The sequence below is a fragment of the Sciurus carolinensis genome, chromosome X (assembly GCF_902686445.1).
Source record: "Sciurus carolinensis chromosome X, mSciCar1.2, whole genome shotgun sequence".
NCBI lineage: Eukaryota > Metazoa > Chordata > Mammalia > Rodentia > Sciuridae > Sciurus > Sciurus carolinensis.
In genome coordinates, this window is record NC_062232.1 from 56,017,531 (window position 1) to 56,030,944 (window position 13,414).

Here is a 13,414-nt window from a genome sequence, read left to right on the forward strand (position 1 = left end):
TTGCAGGCTGCATGATCAACAAATACCCATAGCATTTCCATACACTAACAATGAACTATGCAAAATAAGTTGAGAAAACAATGCCATTTATAAGAGCTTCAAAATAACACGTAGGGGCAAACTCACCTAGGTTTGTAGAAGTTCTGCTGCTGAAAACTATGAAACATTGATGGAATAAACTGAAGAGGACAGAAATATATAGATATTAGAAGAATTAATATCATTAAATTGTCCATACTACCTGAGGTGATCTACAGGTTCAATAGAATCCATACAAAAATGAGTAACATTTTTCACTGAAACAGGAAAAGAACCCTGAAATTCGAATAGAACCATAAAAACCTCCTCATAATCAAAGAAATCTTGAGCAAAATGAACAAAATTGGAGGTATCACACCACCTGATTTTAAAATACACTGCAAAGCTGTAGCAATCAAAGCAGCATGGTGCTGGCATGAAAACAGACTCGTAGGCCAAAGGAACAGAATAGACAACCCAGAAATAAATTCATGCATTTATGGTCAATTGATTTTCAATAAGTGTCAAGGACATAAAACAGGGAAAGGACAGTGTGTGTTCATTTGCATTTTTTCTGGTGAGAAATCTGCTATCACTCCCATCTCAGTTTCTCTGTATATAATGTGTGTGCCCTCCCCTCCCTGTTTACTATTAAGATTTTCTCATTTCCCTTGGTTTGGTGAAATTTATCTTTGGTATGCCTCCATGTAGCTTTCCTCTTGTTTCTTGTGCTTTGTGGTTGTTGAACTTCAGGGATCTGTGTGTGGGCTGAGAGTTTTTCTCAGTTGTAGATGGTTTTCAGCTACTGTTCCTTCAAATAATTTACTCTGTCCCACCTTCCTTTTTTTCTCTTCTTCAGTGGCACCAACTGTATATGGATTTGGCTTCCTGATATTGTCCTTTACTTTTCTGTTGCCCTGCTGATTTTTCTTAAATTTTCTTTCTCTCTGTTTCCTAATGTACAGTTTACATTGCTCTGTATTCAAGTTCACTAGTCTTTTATTCAATGTAAATCTGCTGACAATCCCATCTGTAGGGGTGCCAGCCTAGCTCAGGCGCAGGTAAGGGCTGCAGAGTCAAGACCCCCAGACACCGGGAGCTGGGTAGAAGCAGGCTTGTGACCAGCAGCCTGCAACCTCATTTATTGTGGGAACGGGAATACATTTTATAAGTTTCTTGCCCAATCACAATGTGCTATAGGGAACCAGACCACCAGTTCCTATACAGGTTACCTTGGTAACACCAGGTCAATTTGGAGCAGTTGTTTACTTTCCTAGGTAGGAGGAGCAGAATACTCCTCCCTGCAAGTTTACACACTTGAGACATTAACTGCTGCGAGCCAAAAACCAGTATTTCTCCCAACACCCATCTGCTGTATTTTCCATCTGAGAGGGAGAAGACATCATTTCCAAAGGGTTGATTTTGCATCCTTCCAAGTGCTGACAACTTTTAGACACGAGGACTATAGTTTGTCTCACTTTTAATGTTCCTTTCTAATTCAAACATCTATGTCAGTTCCAGTTCGCTTTCCATGGATTGATTTTTCTCCTCCTTATTGTCATCTTTTTCTACTTCTTTGTATTTCTTCTGCATTTTGATTGAATTCCAAGACATGGTGAATTTCATACTGATGAGTGGTGAATTCCTTTGTATTCTATAACTTTCCATGAGCGTTATTATAGGATGTAGTTCATGTACTTGCAAAAGGCTTGATATTCCAAGTCTTGCTTTTAATGGAAGCTGGGTTGACCCTGGGGCTCATTCTTTTCCAGTAGACACGCAAGGTCTTTCACAGGATCTTCTAACTTGCCCTGAGAATTATCAAGGCTTCCACTCTGGCTTGTGAGGATAGACACCACTCCTGGCTTTCTTTGGACACCACACACTATTACTACCAACCACTTTGAGTGTCTCTTGCCCAGCCAGGGTAGTTTCTTTACATGCCTCTGCTGGTCAGTACAGTGGAGGGCATGGAGTGGCAGGGTATCACGTGTTTCTTTCTCCAGATCATCATTGTGTTAGCTAACTGTATTGAGAATATTTTGTATACCAGGTTTGGAATATGACCTGAACTGAGCATATTAATGTATTTAATTTTATAATCCTATAAAGAGTGCTATCACTGCTATGATTATTCTCATCTTACAGAGGAAGATACTGAGAAACAGAGAGATTAATCACACATGCACACACACACAAAGACACACACACACAGACACACACACACACACACACACACACACACACATGATGGAAGTGGAACTTGCACCCAGGCAGTTTGAATCCAGAGATCCAATTCAAAATGAAAATCATCTTCTGGTGGAACACTTAGAAACACAACCTTGGTGCAAGCCGATGATAAGGTTGCAATTCCATATCTCACCTCAGTAGTCAGTCAGTTTCTGCTGCACATCCAAGTCCCTCCCTGCAGTCTAAGGCCAAGGAAATTGGGGCAGGAAGTGGGTCTAATAAAGAGTAGGTATGGAGAAGTCTCCTGTTCTTTCAAATGGTCATTATGTCCTCTAACCTGTAGGGCCTCTTTGTCCCCCATTATTTTGGAGTGGGTACACAAATTTGTCATTTTTCCTTCCTTCCTTCCTTCCTTCCTTCCTTCCTTCCTTCCTTCCTTCCTTCCTTCCTTCCTTCCTTCCTTCCTTCCTTCCTTCCCTTCTTTCTTTTTAGTGCTGGGGATCAAACCCAAGCACTCTACCACTGAGTAAACGCCAACCTCCATAATTTCTCTTCCTAGATATGAGAGCCTAGAGGCAATGCTCTGGCCCTGTTGGGACTGGAGCTGCCTAGGCCAGTTCTACCCAGTATATTCTAGAGCAATAAGCAGAGATTTCTAGGAGAAATAGATTGTTTTCTGCTGTAACTCCAAAGCAGCTCCTCTCCTAAGCAATGCTATATCTGAGAAAATGTGCTCACATGCTGCTCCCCAATCCCACATCCAGCCAGTGACCTGCTCTCAGAGGTCGGTTGTCTCCTGTGGTTTACTTTCTCATAAGTATTCTATACCCTCAGCCTAAGTAGGGAGGATACATTCACCATCCTTGAGGGTTATATCTCACCTTGTTTTAGTCAGTTTTTTCACTGCTGTGACTAAAAGACATGACCAGAACAACTTTAGAGGAGGAAAAGTTTATTTGGGAGTTCATGGTATCAGAGGTCTCCGTCCACAGACATCAGACTCCATTGCCCTGGGCTCCATACAAGGCACAACATGATGGAGGAAGAGTGTAGTGGAGGGAAGTGGCTCGCATGATGATCAGGGGCAGAGAGAGAGACTCTACTCAGCAGATACAGAATATACACCCCAAAGGCATGCCCCCAAGACCCACCTCCTCCAGCCACACCCTACCCACCTTCAGTTGCCACTCAGTTAATCCCATCAGCGGACTCATTCTGACTGGGCTAAGGTTCTCATAACCCAAACATTTCTCCTCTAAACCTTCTTGCATTTTTTCATGAAGGAGCTTTTGGAGGACACCTCACATCCAAACCAAAACACACTGGCTCCCTGCCGCAGTCACAAATTGGATCTTGCAAACTGTAATTTGCAGCATTCTGGTAAATGCTCTGGCTTTTGCTTTCAGGGGCACTGCAAAGCAAAATGATCTATGAGTATGGTACCTTCCCCAAACATATCCAAAACAATATAGCAACAGGAATAGCAGCCAGAGTTTGTGCCCCCATGGCTGAAATACTGCCCCACAACCAGGATGCCCCTTTCACAGAGGGCAGAAATACAAATTTTCACTCAAGTTTACTTTTAAACCCTGAGCTGTGGCCTCCGCTATGGCCACCTACCTGCCACCATTAGGCTGCCAACACCTTCCAGAACGTTGCTTCACCAGCACAGGCCAATTTGAACCAGAGTTTCCTCTTAGGTAACTTGAGGCTGGCAGATGACACCTAGCTTCATGGTTCTGTTATTCTCAGATATTGCTCCAGAGGAATGAAATAGATGGTCTCCTTTTTTTGCCTCCTTTCTTCTCCATATCCAACTCTGTCCAATCCATCCCTTCTTGAGTGCACTGTGCTGCATTCTACAGCAGTCTTTGCTTTAACTCTTTGTCTCAATTGCAGCAATGGAAGACAAATTTGTATCATTGCCCATTTTTGCCCCAAGTCACTATTGCCCTGTAGTGCTGGTTTTCCAGTAGAGGATTCTCTTGTGGTCATAACCCATGTGGTTTGTAGACTTGGGGGCAGAGACATTATTCTTCGTTTCCCAGATTAATTCAATGCAGCAGTTAACAACACCTGCTCTATAGCATCAGATTTGGTTTCAAATTTTGGTGTTTCCACTTACCATCTGTGTAATCTGGGCAACTGTCACCTTTCTTTTTAATATCTTTTTTCTTTTCAGATTGATCGCAGGGCAATGTGCATGCTATGCAAGCGCTCTTCCACTGAGATAGCCCTCAACTGTCACATTTCTAAGTTTGTTCCCTCCATCATAGACAAGGACAACAAACCTATTCTACTGCAGTTGTTGAGAGGACGAAGCGTAAATGAGGTCATGTGTAACGGTCTAACACAGATGGAAACTTTCCACAGGTATATTACTATTGTTTTTATGGTTGTTGTTACTTTCAGATGGTGAGTCCTCCATCCATGTAGAGAAACCTCTCCTGCTCTGAGGTACGTGACTCATGACAGTTGCCTATGGAGAACAAAACCAGGAACTGTAGTAAGACAAAATTGCAGGAGACAAAAGTGGGAATGAGGCTTGAGGGTCCAGAACTTGTTTTCCAATTCTTTTGTGTTGTTGTTGTTATTTTAAGATACACAAGGCAGTAAAGTGTATGTTGACATATTAGGCACACATGGAGTCTACCTTATTCTAATTAGGATCCCATTCCTATGGTTGAACGTCACAGGGAGTTACACTGCTCTTGCATTCATATACAAACATGGGAGAGTTCTTAAAGGAAAAGAAAGTCCACGTTTCCCTCTGCTTGAGCGCCACCACGTGGCCCAAGCAGAAACGTAGATCTGCAGCTTTGGGAAGAGGCTGTGGTTCCAGGCAAAGACTGGAAGGCATCTGCTGAAAGCTGGGAGAAGCCATTAGACAAACAAGGGAGGAAGACTAGAGAAACAAGTGTGGGCAGCAAGTGTGGGGGATCAAGAGGACTTGAGACTGCCTTCAAATAAATCTCGTCTCAGCAGGCATCCAGTGACAGGATCCCACAGGAAAAAATGTACAAAATAAGTGAGCGTGCACAGGAGCCAAGGAATAGAGCTGGAAGCCCTGAGTTACTCCTCCCTCCCTCCCTCCCTCGCTGTTTCTCTCTCCCTCCTATTTTCTTCCTTTCACTTCTGTGTTTTCCTTTCTCTCTCCTTTCTCCATCCATCCATCCACCCACCCACCCACCTATCCCCCTTGCATTCACTCACCACCTACACTGGGGAGTAAAGGTGAAGTAAACCACACTCCCTGCCCTGAAGAAGGTCACAGGCTAGGGCATGGGGGAGAATGGGAGGCAAGCCAACAGATATTCACAATAGATCAGTGCCCACCAGCCAACAGTCGCCAGGAATATGTTTAGTTGAACAAAGTTGGATTGTTGCTGCTGGTATTAGGGAGAATGCATCCTAATGGGAACTATGGAGCAAGTCAGCAACAGGGCGTTAGAGGTGTGGGGGCTCCTACAGCTGACATTATGCCATCTGTGACTTCTGGAGGCCAGGGAAGTGTTTGGGACCACGTTCTCCCCTTGTATTGTGTCTGCTGTGGGAATTAGAGTGAGTAGAGGGTGTCAAAACAGGTAGGCAGTTGTCTCTCTTGGGAATTCTCACAAGCATCTATGCTTGCCTTATTGTGAGGGTTTCTGGGATATTTCCCCAGGAATACATGGGAAGGCAGTGAAATAACTATCTCATAGTCTCTGCCGGTTTTGAGAACCCCCCAGACTCAGAGGCAGATGAGGGTAACCTCGAAGTCCATACAAGTAGTATCCCACTGGGGTCCAGACTACCCTGGGAGTCTGAGCATCACGTGCCACAGTGGGACTGAGCAAATATTTTGTTTCTCGATATGGGCACATTCCTTGAGAGGAACTTGATATTTCCTACAAAGCAGCTGCAGTGACTCTGGATAGACCACTTATTCCTGATCTCAAAGGTCTAGGCTTTGCAGACAAGACCATATTGAACTCAGCAGAAGCATTGTGTTGATGTGTAGTCTAGGTCTGTTTTACAAGACTGAAGCTTACGGAGAAGAACATTTACGCGGGGAAGGAGGGTGTGTAAAAGGAAACCTACCTTCTGAACTGTGTCATGAAACGGCTATTACATTTTGGCTTTTAAGGAAAGAGAGGAGCTATACATCCAGTAATCAATTAACTTCAGAGTGATAGTGATAGTGTGGCAAAAAGTTACAAAGACTTCTGTCTTTTCCTTCTGTGACAGAAATAAGATAAGCTGAATGAAGGCAGAACATATTAGTGTGGTAGAGGGTGACCAAATTGAATAGGTAACACTGGGAGCAGAATAAATGGAGAGAAAAAGAGTGAAGAAAAATAAGAAATTCATCACGTCTCCTAGTTTGGGGCAGATGCTGCCACTTCTAAAGTAGATTGCTTCTTCTGCAGTCGTTGGCAGCCAGAATATGTCCACTTCTCTCTTCAGCTCCCGTGGAGATTCTCGAAGATCCTCAGTTTGAGGTTTCCCCATGAAGGAACATCCAGTCATCAGAGCAAAATGTTGCATGACTTCCTAATTGGAAAGTATGTTTCCAAGGTTTAACACCTGTTTGTTTTATTTTTGTGCTGGTTCTGAGCAGTAAGTACCCCATGAGTTCTTTTTCTTTGATGTTCTTGTGCCACTTCCTAAGACTCAAAGACCACATTTTTAGACTGTGCAGAAGCTGTTTAAGAGGGGTTTGCAAACAAAGCCTATAATGGGTGAGACCTCTGGAAGCATCACATGATGTCTGATATTGAGATACAGTAGCCTGTCCTGTGGTTGAATGCAGGGCTGGATGTCATTTCCAAATGTATGTTAGCTCAGGAGGAAGCAACTTGTGCTTCCTAGCCGGGATTGACTGTAGCATCTTATCACATCAGGGCCAATGGCAATAGCTTGGTTCTTGGAAGTTTGAGGATTTCTGAGAGCTTTGATCCTTACACGTGAGGATTCCATTTGCTCTATTAAACTCAAATCTGTAGGTACTAAGGATGGTGGAATCTTCAGCCATGGGTGTTCAATTGCTATTTTAATAATGGTACCATTATTGGTGACATAGGTGTACATATTTACGACTCTCCTAATTTGGAGAAGATAAAGTCTTTTAGAAAACCTTAAAAGCCCTAGTTTTCCAGCAAAGAGAGAGCACCCATCCAAAGAATGAAAAATAAGAATCATAACATCGTTACAGGTTGTTGCTGGAAATGATTGTATAAAATCCTTGTGCAGGTGCTCCAATGGGCCTTGAGGGTTTGGTTCCTCTCTATCTCTTACCTATGTAGTCTTGCTGAGATGGTGTCTTTGACAGGTAGGATATGCATTGGAGATACCCTTGGCAGTGTCATTAAATTACTTGATCAATGTTGGTTCAATATGCTATGAGATATATCATGAAGCATTTTTATTTTGGTCACACTTGGATTTTGTTATGGCCCTTCTCCTTAGGCTACAGCAAAGCATTTCAAGTTTTTCAGGTTTTACACCGATTTGGTAGGGCTTCCTGCACAATGAGAAAAACACGTTGAGATATGGAGAAATGTTTTGATAAACACACTGTCTTGAGAATGGTGGCACTATAAGAATCCAGACCTTGACAATTGTCTCACAGCCTATGAATTAAAAAGACAATATAGATTAAGCTCCCAAGGGACAGATATGAGGAAAGGACTGCTTCCTCTATTACAAAAGATCATCTCCCTTTTAGAAAAACAGGGAAACCCATCTCCAAATGAGGATTTACTCACTTCTTATTTTGATTCATCTCTGAAATGAAAAATATATTTTATGTCAAAATATTCCTCAAATGGCTGTACAATTGAAAATTGTCCCTCATGAAACTGTGTCAGTCTGGAACCAGTACCCATGTTCTCATTGTGATGACCAAACTGAAGAAAACAGGCATTTGTCTTGGAAGAAGGGCAGATTTGATTAAGATGACCCCATGAGAACAATTAATCCATATAAATACTACTTCTGTAATTTAGTGACTGTGGAATTTGGTAAGAGACCAGTTGTCACCAATCAGGAGAGAAAAAACTAGCACATTCTGGGCAAGTGAATCTAAACAAAGCTGTGTTCAGGGATACGAAAACAAGACTCAAGAAGTCCTTAGAAAAAGACACTGGTCTTCTGATCCTTTTGAGCTCCTTAGCCCCAGGACAGACTTTTTTTCTGGTGGGGTTGTACTGGGGATTGAACACAGGGGCACTGGACCACTGAGAGACACACCCAGCCCTATTTTGTATTTTATTTAGAGACAGGGTCTCACTGAGTTGCTTAGCGCTTCACCGTTGCGGAGGCTGGCTTAGAATTTATAATCTCCTGCCTTAGCCTCCTGAGCTGCTGGGATTACAGGTGTGTACCACCACACATGGCCGGAGGACAGACTTACTGAGGGTATATCTATCCTCCCTCATTGATGGATCATCTTATAGACAGATGACACCAAGGACTCTAGAAGCACAGACTCATTATAAGAACAGCTGTTAGAAGGCCAGAAAATAAATTCACTGAGGAAGAACACAAATCTGATTATTAATCAATAATTCCCAAATGTTTAAGGTACCTTTTTAACTGCTGTGACTAAAAGACCTGACGAGAACAATTTTAGGGGAGGCAAAGTTTATCTGGGGGCTCATGGTTTCACAGGTCTCAGTCCCTAGACAGCTGCCTCCATTCCTGGGGCTCAAAGTGAGGCAGAACATCATGGCAGAAGAGTGTGGCACAGGGAAGCAGCTCACAAGATGATCAGGAAGCAGAGGGAGAGGAGGAGAGAGAGAGAGAGAGAGAGAGAGAGAGAGACAGAGGTGCTCTACTCAATAGATACAAAATATATGCCCCAAAGGCATGCCCCCACTGCCCACCTCCTCCAACCACACCCTACCTGCCTTCAGTTAGCACTCAGTTAATCCCTATTAGGGGATTAATTGCCTGATTAGTTTAAGGCTTTCCTGATCCAATCATTTTATCTTTGAAGGTTCTTGCATTGTCTCACATGTGAGCTTTTGGGGGACACCTAATATCTAAACCATAAAACTAAGGGACCCAATTCCTAAGGAAATAAAATGAAACTAAGGAGGAAGGGATTCAATAGAATATCAGAATTGATTTCAGTATGAATTTTCCACCAGTCATGAGTAAGATGGCACCCTTACAAGTTTCATTTGCACAGAATCAGGTGGCTTGGTCTGGCTCCTGGTTGGTGAGACACAGGGGCTCTCAGGCATACACATTCTTACTGAGTTGAGTCCCACAAGTGGATTCAGCTGAATCCTGGTTGAAATCCTGTTCGCGTGAAGACTTTCCAGATAAGTGTCAGCAGAAGGCCTCCTGTAGTTCTAAACAAAATTGGTGTATTCCTAGTTGAAACAAAAGAGAATATCCACGTTGGAAAATGGGAGGCATGTCAGTAATAAGTTCTTAATGTTTTTTGGCCATTTCAATGTTAGAAATACCAAGGAGCTGCTGGAATCAAACATGATCAAAAGTGCTCGGGCTTGGCCAACATTTACTTGAGACAGAAGGCCGAGCTACAGAACCTGACTAGCAACTGCACCTGGATGGGCAGTCTGCCTGTTTATGTACCTAATGCAGCACTGCCCTGCACCCTGATTGGCGGACTCAATAGTACAATCTATGCGATTGACTAATGTTAAAATTAGGGTGGGCAAAGGGAAGGATGATGATTAAATGACTACAATTAGATGGAAATAAGGCTGTACTATATGTGAAAATGGACCACAACAAATAAAGCAGCTATGAACAATCACAAATCACTTATTGTGTAGAGATTTGCCATAATTTTTCTTGGGCAATCGCCTAGGAGCAGAACGGTTGAATTGTGTGTTGGTAATGTGTGCCCAATTTTTAAGAAACTTCCCTGCTCAGTAAGGTGCAATGGTGTGCACGTCTAGCTCTATCTACTCAGGAGGCTGAAACAAGAGGGTCGCCTGATCCCAGGAGTTCGAGGCCAGCCGGTGCAGCATATGAGTCTCTGCCCACCCACAAACAAACAAAACAAAACAAAAAAAACTGGAAGGCTGCTTCCTAAATTGGTTGTACCATTTTACATCCCCACCAGCAGTATAGGAGAATTTCACTTCCTCTGCATCCTAGAAGCTCACTGCTGTTTGAGTTAGTGTTTACTTAATGAGCACCATGTCCTCTGCTCACCTGACATCCTTATATCTTCTCTGGTCAAGGGTTTCTTCAAATAATGTGCTCAATTTCTCATTGGGTTGCTTCTTTTCTTATACTGAGAGTACTTTAGATACAAATCCTTGATCAAATACAGGCTTTGCCAATATTTCCTCCCAGTCTTTTAATTGATTTAGCAGGGTCCTGCCAAGAGCAAAAGATTTTCATTTTGACAAAGCCTCATTTAGCACTTCTTACATTTCATGAGTTGTTTCTTTGTTTTTTTGTTTGTTTTACTTTTTGTAAAAAAAAAAGTTATTGGTTTGAGAAAGCTCCCTTACATTCTTAGGTTGTTGAGAGTTTTTATTCATATGTAAATATTAAATTTTGTCAGCGATTCATGCAGCATGATTGACAGGATCATTTTGTTTTTCTTCTCCAGTTTGATCATTTGTTGGATTACATTAACTAAGACACACAGTAATCACACACTAAGCCATGATTCAAGGGCAAAGAATGGAGGGGGACAGGGTCGGTTGGACAATGAGTACCAAAATAGAGTCACATGTGGGGATAAGTTCTAATGTTCTCCCACACGGTAGGGTGACTACAGTTCACAACACTCTTACCTAGTTTGTAAAGAAGTTTGAAGTTTCCTGAGATAAAGAGATATTAAGTGCCTAAGAGATGGAACTGCTACTTAGTGCAATTTGATCCTCATACAATGTATATAAGCGGTAACTACTACTCTGTACCCCATAAATTTGGACAATTATTTTGTGTCGATTTTTAAAATCTTGAAAAAATTAACTCCCAGATCTTAATTGAAAATTGAAATTTTAATGTAGGATTCCAAGGAACCTAGTGACTAAAGGGATCTGTTTGGGTATTATGCCTCTTCAACAAATTTGTCCCATACTGAGGTCCATCAGATTGCATTTCATGAGATCTCTCTCTCGACAACCCATTGAGGGTCCCACCAGATCTCTTCAAAGGACTCTCTGAGAATGCAACATTCTGCAAAGAAGGACCCTATGCTTTCCACTCCTACATTTAGTTTTTATAGGCTTGTGGATTGCCCACCATTTCAATGTTGTACTTAATGATAGGATCCTTGGCAGCTGGGCCTCAGTTGAAGAGGAAAGACAGAGTCGTGCACAATTCTTTTAGTTCCAATGGATGTAATATTTCAGTACACATCTGGAAGGAAAGAATGTCCTTCCTAGCTCCAAGCATGGCCCTTAGATGCTGATACAAAGCACCTATTTCCTAGGACCATTCGTTAAAGAGCAGGGTATCACTAAGACTTCCCCTATTGGAATAATAGCTACTGTGAAAGAGGACCTGGAAGGCTCACATCTACTGGTCAGCCATGAGACCACCTGGATTCCATGGTCCACAACATTCAAGCACAAAATAAGGTCTTTAAGCAAAATACTTCCCATGAGGCAAATGATAAAACCTCCCAAATCCCAAATCATCCAAGACCCAGAATGGACTCTCAGGTGTTAGATACATCTAGATTTGGGCTACTGCAATCATGTCATGTCAGGGGAAACTCTCTCAGATCTAGAGTGCATCCAAGAATGGACCATTTAGATGACCCACGAGGTACCCATTCCTGGGGCAAACCTTGGGCCATGACTTCCCAGTGGCTGTCCCAATAAATATCATTTCTAGATCCCTGCCCCCCCATTTTCTCAGTAATAACATCTAGCTCAACATAAAATATATGCACTTGGTTGTACTTGGTACCCCTTTCACCCTCCAGGGTCACATGGCCAAATAGAAACTTGGCAGTCCATTCATCCCTCATAATACTCAACATTTTGTGGGTGAATCAATACAGGCTCTCAGGAAGCTTGAATCCCTAGGGGTCCATCCCAATTCACACGGGGGCTCCATTCCCCTAAGAGGGATTACAGGCAACATAAGGAAGGGCATACAACTCCCCTGACTTACCCCATTGAGCCCATTATTCTATTTGATTTCATTGTGGTCTCAGACCCATTAAACCCGCTACCCCTATAAGTGGTCAGTGGATGCCCTGATCCAAAGAATGACAAGTTAATTCAAACTCAAAATGTTGTGCAAGCCAAAAGAACCCCATGGAATTTCCCACATTGGCAAAAGTTGCCATATGAACACATTTGGACTCCAAGTCACACGTGCCCAACAATGACTCCCAGCTCTGAAGCTACCCACTATACGTCATTCCCCTGTGCTTTTTGGATCCATGGATAATCACCCTGGACCAACTGCAGATAATGAACTGGAAACTACTGTCCATAGATGGAACAGTTTCATATTCAACATTACTTTCCCACACTTCTGGAAAGCAGGCACTACTAGCCCCTAAAACTCTGGCCAGTCATGGTGTATTTAAAGATCAGCTAATTTTAGGCTCTTCCTGACACGAAAAAGGGGTATTGGCACACAAAACATTGCTTATCACCATGCAGATCTTGAAGGAAGGCAAGGAATATCCCAAGCCGGGCCTTGAAGCCAATATTCTAAAACAACGTTCCTGAGGCTACCTCTTCACCACCATGCAAAGTTAAAGTCTGGGCAGCCTGTCACAGCCCTGGAACACTGCTATGAGCAGATAGATCCCAATGTCCAGAACAACCCCTACAACCTTGAAAACGTTTCTGTGGAACTTTTCTGTCACAAGCCTGACGATGCCTGATTGTGGCTGAAGTCTTGGATCTGGACATAGTTTCCCCCACATGATGCTAGGCCACCAGGGCAATATTGCACCCATGGTATCATCCCTATCTGTAGTGTTCAATTGTTCCTCTGCAACACCATGGGCCATTACTTTAGGCTGAACAGTTCCAAGATGAACAAGAAATTATGTGTCCCTGGGCTCATAGTACACCCTTGAATCATCAGTAGCACAGTTATGATGATAGACTTTCTGACCTTGACCGATGTCCTCCATGTCCTGGATCTGGCTCAAAGCCAGTCTGGCCTTTGGGAGCCCATCACCACATCACAGATGATGACTGCCTCCCATCCGACCCTCATATCTTGAAGGTTGGCCACAGCCCAGACAGCATCCACA